A 5,395-nucleotide genomic window follows, 5' to 3' on the forward strand; every position below is an offset into this window, starting at 1 on the left:
AGTACCGAAAAATGGTAGAATCGGTGTGAGTACCGAAAAATTATTGAATCCGGGCGAGTACCGGGAAAAAGTGGAATATGTGCGAGTCCCGGAAAACTGTCCTGACGAGTATCGAAAAATGATATAATCGGTGCGAGTACCGAAAAGTTATTGAATCCGGGGGAGTATCGGGAAAGAAGTGGAATCCGTGCGAGTATCGAAAAACTGTCTTGACGAGTACCGAAAAATGGTAGAATCGGTGTGAGTACCGGAAAATTATTGAATCCGGGCGAGTACCGGGAAAAAGTGGAATATGTGCGAGTACCGGAAAACTTTCCTGACGAGTATCGAAAAATGATATAATCGGTGCGAGTAACGAAAAGTTATTGAATCCGGGGGAGTATCGGGAAAAAAGTGGAATCCGTGCGAGTATCGAAAAACTGTCCTGACGAGTACCGAAAAATGGTAGAATCGGTGTGAGTACCGCAAAATTATTGAACCCGGGCGAGTACCGGGAAAAAGTGGAATCCGTGCGAGTACCGGAAAACTGTCCTGACGAGTACCGAAAAATGGTAGAATCGGTGTCAGTACCGCAAAATTATTGAATCCGGGGGAGTATCGGGAAAAAGTGGAATCCGTGCGAGTACCGGAAAACTGTCCAGACGAGTACCGAAAAATGGTAGAATCGGTGTGAGTACCGAAAAATTATTGAATCCGGGCGAGTACCGGGGAAAAGTGGAATATGTGCGAGTACCGGAAAACTGTCCTGACGAGTATCGAAAAATGATATAATCGGTGCGAGTACCGAAAAGTTATTGAATCCGGGGGAGTATCGGGAAAAAAGTGGAATCCGTGCGAGTACCGAAAAACTGTCCTGACGAGTACCGAAAAATGGTAGAATCGGTGTGAGTACCGCAAAATTATTGAACCCGGGCGAGTACCGGGAAAAAGTGGAATCCGTGCGAGTACCGGAAAACTGTCCTGACGAGTACCGAAAAATGGTAGAATCGGTGTCAGTACCGCAAAATTATTGAATCCGGGGGAGTATCGGGAAAAAGTGGAATCCGTGCGAGTACCGGAAAACTGTCCAGACGAGTACCGAAAAATGGTAGAATCGGTGTGAGTACCGAAAAATTATTGAATCCGGGCGAGTACCGGGGAAAAGTGGAATATGTGCGAGTACCGGAAAACTGTCCTGACGAGTATCGAAAAATGATATAATCGGTGCGAGTACCGAAAAGTTATTGAATCCGGGGGAGTATCGGGAAAAAAGTGGAATCCGTGCGAGTACCGAAAAACTGTCCTGACGAGTACCGAAAAATGGTAGAATCGGTGTGAGTACCGCAAAATTATTGAACCCGGGCGAGTACCGGGAAAAAGTGGAATCCGTGCGAGTACCGGAAAACTGTCCTGACGAGTACCGAAAAATGGTAGAATCGGTGTCAGTACCGCAAAATTATTGAATCCGGGGGAGTATCGGGAAAAAGTGGAATCCGTGCGAGTACCGGAAAACTGTCCAGACGAGTACCGAAAAATGGTAGAATCGGTGTGAGTACCGAAAAATTATTGAATCCGGGCGAGTACCGGGGAAAAGTGGAATATGTGCGAGTACCGGAAAACTGTCCTGACGAGTATCGAAAAATGATATAATCGGTGCGAGTACCGAAAAGTTATTCAATCCGGGGGAGTATCGGGAAAAAAGTGGAATCCGTGCGAGTACCGAAAAACTGTCCTGACGAGTACCGAAAAATGGTAGAATCGGTGTGAGTACCGCAAAATTATTGAACCCGGGCGAGTACCGGGAAAAAGTGGAATCCGTGCGAGTACCGGAAAACTGTCCTGACGAGTACCGAAAAATGGTAGAATCGGTGTCAGTACCGCAAAATTATTGAATCCGGGGGAGTATCGGGAAAAAGTGGAATCCGTGCGAGTACCGGAAAACTGTCCAGACGAGTACCGAAAAATGGTAGAATCGGTGTGAGTACCGAAAAATTATTGAATCCGGGCGAGTACCGGGGAAAAGTGGAATATGTGCGAGTACCGGAAAACTGTCCTGACGAGTATCGAAAAATGATATAATCGGTGCGAGTACCGAAAAGTTATTGAATCCGGGGGAGTATCGGGAAAAAAGTGGAATCCGTGCGAGTACCGAAAAACTGTCCTGACGAGTACCGAAAAATGGTAGAATCGGTGTGAGTACCGCAAAATTATTGAACCCGGGCGAGTACCGGGAAAAAGTGGAATCCGTGCGAGTACCGGAAAACTGTCCTGACGAGTACCGAAAAATGGTAGAATAGGTGTGAGTACCGGAAAATTATTGAATCCGGGGGAGTATCGGGAAAAAGTGGAATCCGTGCGAGTACCGAAAAACTGTCCAGACGAGTACCGAAAAATGGTAGAATCGGTGTGAGTACCGAAAAATTATTGAATCCGGGCGAGTACCGGGAAAAAGTGGAGTATTTGCGAGTACCGAAAAACTGTCCTGACGAGTATCGAAAAATGATATAATCGGTGCGAGTACCGAAATGTTATTGAATCCGGGGGAGTATCGGGAAAGAAGTGGAATCCGTGCGAGTATCGAAAAACTGTCTTGACGAGTACCGAAAAATGGTAGAATCGGTGTGAGTACCGGAAAATTATTGAATCCGGGCGAGTACCGGGAAAAAGTGGAATCCGTGCGAGTACCGAAAAACTGTCCTGACGAGTACCGAAAAATGGTAGAATCGGTGTGAGTACCGGAAAATTATTGAATCCGGGCGAGTACCGGGAAAAAGTGGAATATGTGCGAGTACCGGAAAACTTTCCTGACGAGTATCGAAAAATGATATAATCGGTGCGAGTACCGAAAAGTTATTGAATCCGGGGGAGTATCGGGAAAAAGTGGAATCCGTGCGAGTACGGGAAAACTGTCCTGACGAGTACCGAAAAATGGTAGAATCGGTGTGAGTACCGCAAAATTATTGAACCCGGGCGAGTACCGGGAATAAGTGGAATCCGTGCGAGTACCGGAAAACTGTCCTGACGAGTACCGAAAAATGGTAGAATAGGTGTGAGTACCGGAAAATTATTGAATCCGGGGGAGTATCGGGAAAAAGTGGAATCCGTGCGAGTATCGAAAAACTGTCTTGACGAGTACCGAAAAATGGTAGAATCGGTGTGAGTACCGGAAAATTATTGAATCCGGGCGAGTACCGGGAAAAAGTGGAATATGTGCGAGTACCGAAAAACTTTCCTGACGAGTATCGAAAAATGATATAATCGGTGCGAGTACCGAAAAGTTATTGAATCCGGGGGAGTATCGGGAAAAAAGTGGAATCCGTGCGAGTATCGAAAAACTGTCCTGACGAGTACCGAAAAATGGTAGAATCGGTGTGAGTACCGCAAAATTATTGAACCCGGGCGAGTACCGGGAAAAAGTGGAATCCGTGCGAGTATCGGAAAACTATCCTGACGAGTATCGAAAAATGATATAATCGGTGCCAGTACCGAAAAGTTATTGAATCCGGGGGAGTATCGGGAAAAAGTGGAATCCGTGCGAGTACCGGAAAACTGTCCTGACGAGTACCGAAAAATGGAAGAATCGGTGTGAGTACCGGAAAATTATTGAATCCGGGCGAGTACCAGGAAAAAGTGGAATATGTGCGAGTACCGGAAAACTTTCCTGACGAGTATCGAAAAATGATATAATCGGTGCGAGTAACGAAAAGTTATTGAATCCGGGGGAGTATCGGGAAAAAAGTGGAATCCGTGCGAGTATCGAAAAACTGTCCTGACGAGTACCGAAAAATGGTAGAATCGGTGTGAGTACCGCAAAATTATTGAACCCGGGCGAGTACCGGGAAAAAGTGGAATCCGTGCGAGTACCGGAAAACTGTCCTGACGAGTACCGAAAAATGGTAGAATCGGTGTCAGTACCGCAAAATTATTGAATCCGGGGGAGTATCGGGAAAAAGTGGAATCCGTGCGAGTACCGGAAAACTGTCCAGACGAGTACCGAAAAATGGTAGAATCGGTGTGAGTACCGAAAAATTATTGAATCCGGGCGAGTACCGGGGAAAAGTGGAATATGTGCGAGTACCGGAAAACTGTCCTGACGAGTATCGAAAAATGATATAATCGGTGCGAGTACCGAAAAGTTATTGAATCCGGGGGAGTATCGGGAAAAAAGTGGAATCCGTGCGAGTACCGAAAAACTGTCCTGACGAGTACCGAAAAATGGTAGAATCGGTGTGAGTACCGCAAAATTATTGAACCCGGGCGAGTACCGGGAAAAAGTGGAATCCGTGCGAGTACCGGAAAACTGTCCTGACGAGTACCGAAAAATGGTAGAATCGGTGTCAGTACCGCAAAATTATTGAATCCGGGGGAGTATCGGGAAAAAGTGGAATCCGTGCGAGTACCGGAAAACTGTCCAGACGAGTACCGAAAAATGGTAGAATCGGTGTGAGTACCGAAAAATTATTGAATCCGGGCGAGTACCGGGGAAAAGTGGAATATGTGCGAGTACCGGAAAACTGTCCTGACGAGTATCGAAAAATGATATAATCGGTGCGAGTACCGAAAAGTTATTCAATCCGGGGGAGTATCGGGAAAAAAGTGGAATCCGTGCGAGTACCGAAAAACTGTCCTGACGAGTACCGAAAAATGGTAGAATCGGTGTGAGTACCGCAAAATTATTGAACCCGGGCGAGTACCGGGAAAAAGTGGAATCCGTGCGAGTACCGGAAAACTGTCCTGACGAGTACCGAAAAATGGTAGAATCGGTGTCAGTACCGCAAAATTATTGAATCCGGGGGAGTATCGGGAAAAAGTGGAATCCGTGCGAGTACCGGAAAACTGTCCAGACGAGTACCGAAAAATGGTAGAATCGGTGTGAGTACCGAAAAATTATTGAATCCGGGCGAGTACCGGGGAAAAGTGGAATATGTGCGAGTACCGGAAAACTGTCCTGACGAGTATCGAAAAATGATATAATCGGTGCGAGTACCGAAAAGTTATTGAATCCGGGGGAGTATCGGGAAAAAAGTGGAATCCGTGCGAGTACCGAAAAACTGTCCTGACGAGTACCGAAAAATGGTAGAATCGGTGTGAGTACCGCAAAATTATTGAACCCGGGCGAGTACCGGGAAAAAGTGGAATCCGTGCGAGTACCGGAAAACTGTCCTGACGAGTACCGAAAAATGGTAGAATCGGTGTCAGTACCGCAAAATTATTGAATCCGGGGGAGTATCGGGAAAAAGTGGAATCCGTGCGAGTACCGGAAAAATGTCCAGACGAGTACCGAAAAATGGTAGAATCGGTGTGAGTACCGAAAAATTATTGAATCCGGGCGAGTACCGGGGAAAAGTGGAATATGTGCGAGTACCGGAAAACTGTCCTGACGAGTATCGAAAAATGATATAATCGATGCGAGTAC

This window comes from Vitis vinifera, chromosome 15, assembly GCF_030704535.1.
Source record: "Vitis vinifera cultivar Pinot Noir 40024 chromosome 15, ASM3070453v1".
Lineage (NCBI taxonomy): Eukaryota > Viridiplantae > Streptophyta > Magnoliopsida > Vitales > Vitaceae > Vitis > Vitis vinifera.